Source organism: Hippocampus bargibanti, linkage group LG06 (assembly GCF_051943395.1).
Source record: "Hippocampus bargibanti isolate YZ-2025 linkage group LG06, ASM5194339v1, whole genome shotgun sequence".
Taxonomy (NCBI): Eukaryota; Metazoa; Chordata; class Actinopteri; order Syngnathiformes; family Syngnathidae; genus Hippocampus; species Hippocampus bargibanti.
Window position 1 is genome coordinate 29,878,671 of NC_142739.1, and position 14,234 is coordinate 29,892,904.

The 14,234-nt window shown below is 42.5% G+C and overlaps 1 protein-coding gene across 1 annotated transcript in view; it reads right to left on the minus strand.

The window, feature by feature from the left end:
• The window catches only part of grin2db (glutamate receptor, ionotropic, N-methyl D-aspartate 2D, b), a 49,529-nt gene extending 48,658 nt beyond the window's left edge, over nucleotides 1-871 (minus strand). Inside the window, exon 1 of the mRNA XM_088998205.1 lies at nucleotides 724-871. The gene's annotated coding sequence lies outside the window, so the exon portion shown is untranslated. The remainder of the gene's footprint in view (nucleotides 1-723) is intronic.
• Between the last annotated feature and the right edge of the window lie 13,363 nt (nucleotides 872-14,234).

Sequence of the window (14,234 nt, forward strand, 5' to 3'; positions counted from 1 at the left end):
TCTCGGAGGACATGGACTTGTGAGGATGGACTGTACCGGGGGGGGGGGGGGGGGGGGGGGAAAGGGGTGCGAGGGGGGCTAGCGGTCGTAGCACCTCACCTCAAAAGTTAGCGTGGGAGCCTACAGACCAACTACTCACTAAAAATAAATAAATACAAAATGCGAACCCCCCCCCCCAAAAAAAAAACCAACCACAACGTCGGGTAGTTCGACTGGAAAAGAGCCTTTGTCTCCATCACCCCCCCCCAAAAAAAAAAAATCATCCCGGGACGAAAATGAGCATCAAGCGGAATTCAGATGGCGCATCCGCCGCGCCGTGTTAGCACTTAGCGACGGGGCGCAAAGTCTTCGCAAACTAACGCCCCCCCCCCCCTCATTTCTACCCCCCCCCCCCTTCATGACTCAACGGAATGCCGGCGAGTGTGCGTGAACGAAGCGCAACATGCGTCCGGTGAGTTTTTTGTTCGCAGGCGCACCAATGACAGAAGGGTCAAACGCGCTAGCCGCATGCACCGCGTTGCCCCCCCTATACGCCCCCTCCACGACCATTCAACATGCCGACAACCAGCCTCTTGCCCCCACCCCCATTTCTTGTCCATCTCCTTCTCCGGCGTCAATGACGCGACTTCTTTCCCACTCGCAATTAATCCGACAGACGTGCGCGAGCATGCGTGTGTATGTGAGAGTGCGTATGTGTGAGAGGATGAAAATAAATGGACTTACGGTTTTTTTCACCAGCCTGTCCCCCCTCTTTCCGTGCGTCCCTCCATCCTTTTTCACATCCTTCCGTTTTGAGGTATCCTTTTTTTGTGTGCGTGCGCGGGTGTGTGTGCGTACGTGCGCGTGTATGTGTGTGTATGTGTGAGAGCGTGTGTGCCCCCCCACCCACCACTCCACCACCTCCCCTCCACCCGCTGGGCTCCTCACACACACTCACTCACTCACACACATACATACACACATGCACGCACTCACACATACACACACATGCGCACGCACACTCTCACACACACACACCCAGAGAAATGCCGGGGCAAATATCTCTGAAAACATACATATATGATCTACGTGTATCCTCGGATCTCTCTCTCTCTCTTTCTCTCTCGCTCACTCGCTCTTGCTCGCCCCCTCCCCCCCTCTCGACTCTCACTTCTCTCTCTCTCTCTATCCCCCTCTCACACACACTCTCTCCCCTCTTCGCTTGTTCTTTGGTTAAAATTCAGTATCTCCGCCTCGTCACCTAGCAACCGTCAAGCTCTCTCTCTCTCTCTCTCTCTCTCTCCTCACCCCTTTCTCGCCCCTCCCTCCCTCCATCACCGGCGACACGTGTTGAATGCTAAACTTAGCGGAGCGGAATAAAATTAATAAACGGAATGGAGGCTGTAGCCAAGGACCCCCACGCCCCCCCCCCCCAACAGCAAACTGCAACCCATCACCACACCCCCGCCTCCCCCCTCCTCCCCCCTCCTCTCCATATACCGCCTCTCCTCTCCCGCTCTTTCACTCTTGCGCGTATCATAATGCAATATAAATATTTACCAGAACCACTCAGGCTTCTGATTGCGCCTCCCCCCTTCTCCCCCTTTCACCCTCCCCCTTCCTCCCCCCCCCGCCTCCACTGAGCTCTCCGTCATTAACCCCTCCCACTCCGCCCGCCCTCTTCCTTTCTCATGCGTCCATCCATCGACAGCATCAAACTGCGAGTTTCCCTCCACGCGATTGCTAACCGGTTAGCATTGCGGATGGCGGGTATCAAAAGTCTACACACCCCTGTTGAAATTGTTGCATATCAAAATGGGATTGTCAAGAATCATGTCAAAAAATGTTTTCTTGCTTTGAATGTGACCGATAACCTGCACTCGGATGTTTTTTTTTTTGTTGTTGTTGTTTAAAGGGAAAGCAATCGAGAGAAAAAAAATAATAATTTATGTATGGTTGCATTAGTGTGCACACCCTCTCAATTTGATCAAAATGAACATTTAACTCATTCACAAATGTATTCAAGGAATTGAAAATATGACGTTGAGCGCCATTCACAAATTTGTTCCAGTTTTTTTTTTTCATGCTTGGGTGCCGATAAAGCGCTGGTCAGACCTCTGGTAATGTTTTTCCCTTCCATGAGAGGGGAGCTTTTATCCGCTTTTTTTTTTGCCGTGTTAGCGCTTTGTTCCAGCTTCAGTTGTTAAATCAACCAATATGGATGTATTGCATTGTATTTTGGACATCCGCCCACATTTCAAGCTCAGATAACTCCAGACCCATATTACTTAGGAATTAACTCTTTTTTTTTTCTGACGAAAGAAGAGAAAGTAATGTTTCTAACGCTGTCTTGAATTTTTCTGTAGTCCTAAAAGTCAATATTCTGTGGGTCCTGCAATTCGAGTGACAATGACAAAAACCCTGGCACTGGATTGGACACCATTTTGCACATGTCTGGCAGTGAATGAGTTAAACTCCGATTAAGATGGAGTCACTACACCATTTAAAGTGCCATGTGTTAATCCCAGAGTAAATTGGAGGTTTTCTAGTAGGCTTTTGCTGACATTTTTCCCATACATATATTTTTTTGCGGGAATTTTGCGACAACATCCCAAACAATTGTTTGCGCGTGGCAAAATGGCCGCTGCCCAAGAGAGACGAACACAGGTGGAAATTTTCGCTTTCACTCATAACTCGACAAACGACGTATTATATTGACTTTTTTTTAATCTAATTTAACTTTATTGCCATACCGGTAACAAATGGAAAAATACGCCGCATCATCATAATTTACACCTAGACAGCATAGTGAACGTTTTTCTACTTCTTCCTTTCCTCTGAAGCAACTTATGAACAAATTCAACTTACGAACGACCGTTCAGAACATATCTCGTTTGTAAATTGGGGCGCTTGTATTAGTTTTTTTTTGTTTTATGTACTTCAGGATGGTGCCACAAGAGTGGCTGCCTTTCCAGCTGCTCCTGTATTTTGTTTTTCGACTTCTTCCTTTCCTTTCCTCTTCCTTTCATCACTTTGCTGCTGTGAAATGTCAATTTCCCCACTGCGAGACGAATAAAGGTACATCCATAAACCGATACAGGTTACTTATACAAGCCTTAAACATACTTTTATAAAATTTAAACATACTTATATAAACTTTAAACATACATTTCATACAAAATATAGCACTGAAGCAACTTACGAACAAATTCAACTTACGAACGACCGTTCAGAACATATCTCGTTCGTAAATTGGGGAGCGCTTGTATTTTTTTTTTTTTTTTTTTTACTTCAAGATGGCGGCGCCAGAGTGGCTGCCTTTTCAGCAGCTCCTGTATTTTGTTTTTCTACTTCTTCCTTTCCTCTGAAGCAACTTATGAACAAATTCAACTTACGAACGACCGTTCAGAACATATCTCGTTTGTAAATTGGGGCGCTTGTATTTGTTTTATTTTTGTTTTATGTACTTCAGGATGGCGCCACAAGAGTGGCTGTCTTTCCAGCAGCTCCTGTATTTTGTTTTTCTACTTCTTCCCTTTCCTTTCCTCTTCCTTTCATCACTTTGCTGCTTTGAAATGTCAATTTCTCCACTGCGAGACAAATAAAGGTACATCCAATCCAATCTGCGACACACACCCTCCCTCATCCGAGTATATTTCCGTGTCCTGACATCGTGAAACGCAAGCACGAAAAGACGCTGATGTATCGGATACGTGCAGGTCAAAGGTCGCCCGTGCATTGATAGGAACACAATTGCTTGACCGCTGGAGGGCTCGCTAAATGACAGACACTTCGTTACGTCTAATTAAACAATCATCAATAGGGAGGCAGGAGGGGGGAGGAGGGGGAGGAGCCTCCGCACAATTACTTTTTTTTCCAAAGGTTGGGGGTTCAATTCCACAGCGCCGGTGTGTGTGCTTTGGACTTTTGGAGTGTTCAACTTAAGGTTTGAAGCGGCCATTTTGGAATGTCAATATTGGAGTTGAAAATATGTTTATGGCTTCAAATTGCGTAATACCGAAACGGGAACCCAATTTAAAAATGGGGGGAAGAAACAGGTGGGGGGGGGTGTCCAACGACAAATTTTGTTGCCAACCGCTTGATTTGTAACTTTATTGGCGACAAGGACGCGACGCCCCGACGCAAACGGCGAGGATGAGCAAACGTCTGGGAAGGTTCCGATGGGAAGACCACCCTCACCTTGCACTTGACTCAACGTCCTTTTTCACAGTGGAGTTCGGACCACTTGCTAACCACTTGGAGGATTTTTTTATATTATTATTTTTGCTAACTGCTCGCTAACCGCTTGGGAAATTTTGTATTGTTTATCATTGTTTCGCTAACTACTTGTTAACCGCTTGCTAACCGCTGGGGGGATTTTAAAATTATTTTTGCTAAATGCTTGCTAACTGCTTGCTAACCAATTGGGGGATTTTTTTATTATTTTCACTAGTTGCTAGTTAACCGCTTGTTAACTGCTTGCTAACCACTTGGGGGATTTTTTATATTATTATTTTTGCTAACTGCTTGCTAACTGCTTGGGAAATTTTGTATTGTTTATCATTGTTTCGCTAACTACTTGTTAACCGCTTGCTAACCACTTGAGGGATGTTTTATTATTATTTTTGCTAACCACTTGCTAACCGCTGGGGGGATTCTAAAATGATTTTTGCTAAATGCTTGCTAACCGCTTGCTAACCAATTGGGGGATTTTTTTATTATTTTCGCTAGTTGCTAGTTAACCGCTTGTTAACTGCTTGCTAACCACTTGGGGAATTTTTGTAATTATTATTTCTGCTAACTGCTTGCTAACCGCTTGCTAACCACTCAGGGGATTTTTTGAAATGATTTTTGCTAGCCACTTGCTAACCGCTTGGTTTTTTTTTTTTTATTATTGTTATTGCTAACTGTTTGATAACCACTTGCTAACCACTTTGAGGACTTTTTATTCTTATTTTTGCTAATTGCTTGCTAACCGCTTGCTAACTGCTTTGCTAATCGCTTGCTAACTACGTGTGTTTTTTTTTAAACAGTTAATCGATGTGAGTTTTTTTCATTCAATTCATTTCGTTTGACAGGAATCTTTAACTGCAGCGTCGTAAACGTCTCAACACGCTTTTCGAGGTAGCGTTTTCTATTCGGCAAACCGCAAACGTTGCGCTCACGGAGAGGTAGAAAAAAACGTTGCCCTTTGCGAAAAAGTCCAGTTGATTAATTAATTGATGAAAATGGTCACACCACACCACACCATCCCCACCCCCCACCGCTGTTCCAGGCACTTGGAGCACACGGTCCATATGGCGCGACGGCTTCGAACGTGGGCCGATCAAGCTGACGGCGCTCCAGATGGTGCGGAAAGACGGGTGGCGCGCAATTGGGCCGCCCGATGTCTACGTGACGACTTTGTCCTACGGCGAGTAGGGGACTTGCTAACCGTTTGCTAACCGCTTGCTAACCGCTGGCAAACTGCTTGCTCACCACTTCGGTCTTTTTTTAATTGTTATTTTTGCTAACTGCTTGTTTGACGCTTACTAACCACTTGGGGGATTTTTGATGATTAATTTTGCTAACTACTTGCTAACCGCTGCCAAACTACTTGGAGGATTTTTCATTATTATTTTTGCTAACTGCTTGTTCACCACTTACTACCACTTGGGACCTTTTTTTATCATTATTATTTTTGCTAATTGCGTGCTAACCGCTGGCAAACCAATTGCTAACCATTTGCTAATTGCTTGCTAACCGCTTGCTAAGCACTTGGTTTTTTTTATGATTATTTTTGCTAACTACTTATTCACCGCTTGCTAACCACTCACTAAGAACTTGCTAATCATTTGAGGGATTTTTTTATTATTATTTTTGCTAACTGCTCGCTAAACGCTCGTTAACCACTTTCTAATCACTTGGGGGATTTTTTGTCTTATAGTTTTTGCTAACCGCTTGCTAACCGCTTGCTAACCACTTGCGAGATTTTTTTGTAATTATTTTTGCTAATTACTTGTTCACCATTTGCTACTTGGGGAATATTTTTGGGGAATATTTTTATTTTTGCTAACTGGTTGTCCGCCGCTTGCTAACCACTTGGGAGATTTTTTATTATTGCTTATGCTAACTGCTTGCTAACTGCTTGCTAACCGCTTGCTAACCACTTGCGAGATTTTTTTGTAATTATTTTTGCTAATTACTTGTTCACCATTTGCTAAGCAGTTGGGAGACTTTTTATGATTATTTTTGCTAACTGCTTGCTAGCCACTTGCTAACAACTTGGGGGTGTCAAACTCATTTTTCTTGGGGGCCACGTTGCATTTTCGGTGCAAGGTCGTTATGAATTTTGGTAAACTACATTCTTCTGACTTTTAGCGTGTGCGATTGTCGTTTTTGTGAGTTGAGAATGTCGCCGTTTGGTTTAATCTGATGTGATTGAACCCCCCCCCCTCCCCCCTCCGCATTATCTTCTATTTACGCATCTGTTTAGCTCGGAGCAAACAAGCAAATAGTAAGTCTGGCTCTGCATCTGTCTCACTTTCACAAACACACACACACACACACACACACACACACACACAAATACACTCGTGCACACACACACACACACACACATACACAAACATAGCAATGGACACATACACAAGTGACAAATTGGGGGGGGGGGGATACATCCATCTATCTATCTATGCCTACCTACCTACCTACTTATACCTACACACCTATATCTACCTTCCTATACCTACATACCTATAAGTGCCTACCTACCTCCCCATACCAGCCTTTACCTACCTACCCACCTATACCTACCTATAAATCTAGTTATGTATCTTTATATCTATTTGAGTGTGCGTGTTGAGTGCACGCTGGCGCGTGTGGCTGGCGCGTGTGGCTGCCGCTCCTCACCCACAGAAAAACTTATCCCGTGACTGTAGAGTAACCTTGAGAGTTTTGAAAGGCGCTTAGAAATGAAATGTATGATGATGATGATGATTATTATTATTATTATTAGTATTCTTTTTATAGCACTTTTCCATGAAAATAAATCCAGATGGGAATTTTGTCTCCCTCTGGTGGTCGAACATGGCTTTGTCTCTTCACTTCTGATAAAGCACCACTCGTCTTTTATTTGGAGAGGAAAGGGGGGGAGGGGCTGTGGAAAGGTGTGAGAGGGTGGGGGGGGGGGCGTAATCCAAGCGTCTCTTAATTCCTTCGCCTAACTAACACTTGATTAGCGCGTTTTACTTTGAAATGAACTCGCAGAGTTGATCTGGTTCGCACACTCGCCGGGATCGGAAAGTGAGAAAGAGCGCCAATTGAATTTTCTTTCAATCGCCGAGCGAATAGATGAGGTGGGGGGGGGGGGGGGGGAGGAAGGGGGTGCCGATGGGAAGGGAGGTAGGGAGGGGGGGGGAGGGGAGTCAGGGCGCAGTGCGGGGCTCTATCTGCCGCACCAGCTCAATGTGCTTTTAATCCATTCTTCTCTCACTCTCACACACACAAATCCTTTTGACTCCATCGCAAAACGAAATAATTCCATTTTTGTTTTTTTGGTCCTTGGCATCATTATTGGAGCGTGGCGTGGCGCAGCCCACACCCCCAAACCCGCATGACTTTTAACTCATTGACTGCCAGACGATGTGTTAAAATGTGTCCAGGGTTTTTGTCATTGTCACTCGAATTCCATCGGTCTTATTCGACTTACAAAAAAAATTAAAGCTAATGAGCCTGATGTCATTTACAGTAAAAATGGATTTGGACTCTTTACTACTTTTGACATTGTATCCATTGTATCCATTTGGTTCATTTTCCGATTCTACATTTTGTTCTTTTCTTTTTTTAACGTCTACTAAAGTCATGGCATTGAATCAATATTTATTTATTGATTTATTTATCGATCTATTTACCTATGATTAATTATTATTGACAATATTTACCTTTTTACATGGTGAATTGAAAACAAACAAACAAACAAACAAAAATGAAAGCTTTCGATGTTTTGTTGCTAGCTAATTTGATGTATTTAACTCATTGACTGCCAAAGGTTGTGCAAAAATGTGTCCACTTCAATGCCAGGGTTATTGTCATTGTCAGTTGAATTCCAGGACCCACAGAATATTCCGTTTTAGGACGACATAAACATTCAATACAACGTTAGAAACCTTAGACGTTCTTCTTTCATCATAAAAAAAAAGAGTTAATTCCTAAACTATATGGATCTGGAGTTATATGAGCTTGAAATGAGGGCAGATGTACAAAATACAATGCCATTTTTCAATGCACATTGGTTTATATAGCGCTTTAAAAACAGTTGAAGCTGGAACAAAGTACTAACATGGACAAAAGGGCAATGCTGCCCCCTTGTGGAAGGGAAAAAAACATTGTCAGATGGCATGGACAGTGCTTTATTAGCACCCAAGCATGAAAAAAACTGAGATTAATAAAGGCAAATCCAATCCAATACATTCGGGAATGGCGCTCGATGTCATATTTTCAAAGTCAAAGTCATCTTTATTGTCAAATATGCTAATATGCACGACATACAGCACAGATGTAATTAATTAATTAATTAATTACAGTAAAGTCTCGTTATATCGATATCGGATATATCGATAGTCCCGGCTATATCGATACTATTTCTATGCACGCACTGAGAAAATTACATGCAAACAGGGTCGGATATATTGATAGTCCCGGTTATATCGATATTTTTTCGGACTCCCTTGAATATCGATATAACGAGACTTTACTGTAAATAATTAAAGTTGGATTCCCAAATAAATTTGTGAAAGGCAGTGAATGAGAATAAGAACGGCGGTCAACTTTAAGATGGCCTCCATCATCCATCCGCAAACACGCGTGAGCGTAACTGATGAAATTCTTCGCCGAGATTTATGAATACGAAACGATATAAATTCTTCTTTCGCGTGGAATCGAACGTCGGGGACCCGATGACCATCTTCAAACATCTCGCCGGGCGATGGTGCGACTTGTTTGCGCGATGGCTAAGCAACGGATCAAAAAAAAGAGCGTCCGGATCCATCCTGTAACCGCGGTCGCACTTCGTTTTGTCTCGCTTGGGGGAATTAGATCGGGATAAGCGAGCGCCGCGTTTCATCCCGTCCGTTGGGAATCGGAGGATTGGCTTCTAACAAGATGTTTAAAAAAAAAAAAAATCAAACACGGATTCACATGCAAGGAGGGACCATAAAAAAAACCCGCAGTTCCCCAGTGAGGTGGTTAGGGGAGGGCTTCAGTGGTATCAAAAGACAAGCGACACCAGAAAAATGTTTTATCACATCTAAAATATCTAATATCTAATCTAGGTGGAATCGAACCTGCGCACTGTGAGCTTATTGATTCGGTTTAGCTCTTGTGTTGCAAAAAGTTATCTTAAATCCAACTGACAAGTTACTAGTTGGCAGGATATTTATTAGCTATCTATTATTATGAAGCTAGCTATCAATTAGCTAGCGAGTTAGCTTACTACCTATTTAACTTTTTCCGGGTTGAGTGAACGCTGGCGCGTGTGACTGCCGCTGCTCACTCACAGATAAACTTAACATGTGACTGTAAAGTGACCTTGCGAGTTTTGAAAGGCACTTAGAAATGAAATGTATTAGTATTATTACTATTAGCTAGCTGGTTGGCTATCTGTTATCTAACTATCCAGCTGGCTAGCTGTCTATTAGCTGTCTAGCTTGTTAGCCTACTATCTATTAGCTATCTATTATATAGCCAACTGGCTATCTAATAGCTAGCTAGCTTTTTATTTTTTTGAGTTATTCCAGGTTGAGTGAATGCTGGCGCGTGTGGCTGCCGCTGCTCACTCACAGAAAAACTGATCCAGTGACTGTAAAGTGACCTTGAGAGTTTTGAAAGGCGCTTACAAATGAAATGTATTATTATAAAATACCCAAAACACACAGGCTGATATTTTTAGTCAAATGCAAAACACCAAGACTTCAAGTGTCTCAAAACTGCCACAAAATGAGCTCGGAACTGGCGAGATTCAGAAAGCCCCGCCCCCTTGTTTGTGACGTTACGCCAGTATACTCCCTCACAAACTGCCTCGCTCCAGAATCAAAACAATGGCTTCAGAGAGTTCAGATTCGGAGAAGATGCTTTCTTGTTACTCATCCAATTATGAATATGATTCAAATAGTTCTGAAGAGGAAAGCATAAATGTTTGCAATCGATTAAAGAAGTCCCTCATGACTCCAATGTAGCGCCCAGAAAATGCACAAGATGGCGCCCAAGCTCCGTCGGAAATGGGCTGATTTGTCCGCTGGGAATTTGTGTCAACTTACACCTTCTTTATGCGCGTTACCGCAATTGGCTAATTTCGCGATCAACACGGTGTTTTCAGATGAAAAAAAAAGTACCCAAAATGCATTGTGTGGCGCTTTGTTGGTCAGGGGCGTTCCTAATGTGATGTCACTTCAGGAATTGCCATCAACTCAAAAACAAGACTTCCGGAATATTCAGCATGAGGTAAAATATAGCGACATGCGGTGGAATCTTTGTAAACTACGCTCAGTAGAAGTCATTTGAAGTGATTTTACAAATGATGGACACGACTTGTCCGGCCGGAGGCGTCGGTTGTCCTTTAAGGAAGGTTCTATTGTTGTTTTTAGCAACAGTTTGTTACGCAACCGTGATGAGATTACAGAGAATCTGACAAAACACAACACGCCCGGATTGTCAACACAAAAAAGTCCCTCGCGTTCCTGAAACGCCCCCCCCATCATGGCCGGACAAGATCCATCGTTCACCTGCTCAGATGGGACACCAGCCAACCTTTGACCTTGACTTGTGAAGGCGCCACCTGATTGAAAAACCGGCAATGCGGCGATGGCAGCCAGCCCACCGCTTAATGATCTTCACCCCCCCCCCGTCGCTTTCATCTTCTCACCGCTCAGCATTTTTCACCGCAAACGTAATGGCGGCGGAGGGGTCAAAAGGTGACGGCATCCATTTTTCATTTGGGACGGGGGCGGTGGGGGTGTTGAAAAGGTGAAGCGGCGCGACAAAGTCGTGGCCAATCTCATCACGTCCGCTTGCTTGTCGGACAGAAGCAGATGGAAAAGGACAGCGAGAGGTTCATAAAAAGGTTTCGCCCGGAGACTGCGAAGTGCAACGTCGGCGGCCTCGCAGGAGGAAGGAAGTCATTAAAGCATCGATTAGCCGGATTTGATCGTAGCTATCCGTCTTATTTGCATCGCAAGAAAATGGCAGAGAAAAAAAAAATCGCCTAGCCCACAAGTGACGTAGCCCACCATTGACATAGCTCACAGGTGATGTAGCCCACAGGTAACATAGCCCATAACGAACGTAGCCCACAGATGACATAGCCCACAAGTGACATAGCCCACAAGCGACATAGCCCGCAAGCGACATAGCCTGCAAGCGGCGTAGCCCGCAAGCGACATAGCCCACAAGTGACATAGCCCACAAGTGACATAGCCCACAAGTGACATAGCCCACAAGTGACGTAGCCGACAGATGATGTAGCCCACAAGTGGTGTAACCCACAAGCGACGTAGCCCACAGGAGACATAGCCAACAAGTGAGGTATTCTACATGTGACGTAGCCCGCAAGTGACGTAGCTCGCTAGTGATGTAGCCCACAAGCGATGTAGCCCACAAGCGACGTAGCCCACAAGCGACATAGCCCACAAGCGACATAGCCCACAAGCGACGTAGCCGACAGGTGACGTAGCCCACAAGTGACGTAGCCGACAGGTGACGTAGCCCACAAGTGACATCGCTCACAAGTGAGGTCGCCTACACGCGATGTAGCCCACAAGCGACGTATATCCGTATATTTCATACATTGTGTATCTTATTTTGAAGGCACTTTTAAACATGACCATAGTGACCATAGCGTGACGCGAGCTAGCGGCGAATCACGATCGCCCGTTTTGGTCCCCTTAACTCATTTATGTTTCCCTTCCACAAGGGGGCAGCATTTACCTTTTGTCCATGTTAGCGCTTTGTTCCAGCTTCAGCTTCTTGTTAAAACGCTATAATGTATGTGTTACATTGTATTTTGGACATCTGCCCTCATTTCAAGCTCATATCACTCCAGACCCATATAACTTAGGAATTAACTCTTTTTTCCCGGTGAAAGAAGAGAATCTAAGGTTTCTAACGCTGTATTGAACGTTGACATAGTCCTAAAACTCAATATTCTGTGGCTCCTGCAATTTGAGTGACAATGACAAAAACTCTGACACTGCAATGAATGAGTTAAAGTTTAGCAACAGCTTGAAAAAAAAAAAATGGTTTCATAATTAGCAAACGACCACTCAAAACATCCCATCATGATAATAATATATAAACGCGCATTCCGACGTCGGCAGTTTATTTGATGGTGAATTAGCGACCGGTCTGGCAAGAAATCCCACTGTAGCGTACAAAGTAGCGCCTTCAAAAAAAGACAGAAAGAAAGATACAGTAGTTTGATTGACATGTGAACTTTTGTAAGCGACTGTAATAATCCGCCAAGAGCAACGTTTCAAACATTTCTCCATCCAAGGCGCCATTTTGGCATTGGAACGTTTGATCGGATTCATCAAACAACACGGAAAGCAATATCCACAAACACACACACACAAAAAAAAAATCAATGATGCTAATCAATGCCTCAATCAAGTCATGAATGCACTGTCGTCGCTCGTCCCTTAAATGGTGCTGAGTCAGAGCTGAGCGTGCGCCGAGTCCAGCACGGGCCGGACCTCCCGTGCCGTCTGACACCCCCCCCGAGCCCCGCCCCTCTGATCTGATAAGATAAGGCGGGACCAAAGAGCAGCAGAAATGTGCTTTGGGTGCACTTTGACGAGAGCGCAGACACGTTGGTTGCTCACATGCTTCGTTTGTTAATTTAGCAAAGAAAAGTGACAAGCAAACAATTTGCGGGGGAAATGGTCACAATATGGTTTTACAGGGCAATTAATGCAACTGCCGTTAGCTTTGAAAAAAAGACGTTGAAATAGAGCGGCCAAGTCTTTGAATATCTCGGAAAACGTACAGTAAAGTCTCGTTATATCGATATCGGATATATCGATAGTCCCGGTTATATCGATATTTTTTCCGACTCCCTTGGATATCGATATAACGAGACTTTACTGTATTTATTTATCTTTGTATCTATTTAACTATGTATTTATCTATGTATTTATCTGTCTGTCCGTCCGTCTATCTATCTATTTATATATTTATCCTTTTATGTGTTTGTTTATTTATTTACCCATCCGTGTCTATTTATGAATTTATTAGCGTATCCATTTATTTATTTGCCTGTTTATTTATTTACTTATTTGTGTTTATTTAATGACTTATTTTTTTATCTGCCAGTTCGTTTATCTGTTTATTTATTTAGTGTAATTATTATTAATTTATTAATTAGTGTAATTATTCTTAATTTATTTACATGTTTATGTGTTTATTTGGTTATTTATTCGGTTATTTATCTGCCTGTTTATTTACTTATTTGTGTTTATTTAATTACTTATTTTTTTATCTGCCAGTTCGTTTATTTGTTTATTTATTTAGTGTAATTATTATTAATTTATTAATTAGTGTAATTATTATTAATTTATTTACATGTTTATATGTTTATTTGGTTATTTATTCGGTTATTTATTTTCCTGTTTATTTATTTTGGATTGGATTGGATTTGCCTTTATTAGTCTCGCAGTATTAGTAGTAGTAGTATTTGCCAGTTTATTTGTGTTTACGTGCGTGTTTATGTACTTGTTTACGTGCGTGTTTACGTGAGTGTTAGGTACTTGTTTACATGCGTGTTTACGTGAGAGTTTACGTGCGTTTACATGCGTGTTTACGTGAGAGTTTACGTGCGTGTTTACGTGACAGTTTACGTGAGAGTTTATGTGAGTGTTTACGTGTTTACATGAGAGTTTACGTAAGTGTTTACGTGTGTGTTTACATGTGTTTAAGTGTGTATTTATTTATTTGCCTGTTTATTTATTTACCCCTGTGTTTATTTATTTGTATGTTTATTAATTTATCGCTTTGTTTATTTATTTGCCTGTTTATTTATTTATCAATTTATTTATTTATATGTTTATTTGTGTGTTTGTTTGTATATTTATTTGTTTATGTATTTATTTGTTTGGTTATTTATTTATCGATGTATTTATCAATGTATTCATTCTCAATTTATGTACCTATTTATGTGTTTAGAAGTTTATTTGGTTGTTTATTTATTTGTTTTTTTTTGTAATGAATTGTTGGGTCAGAGCGTT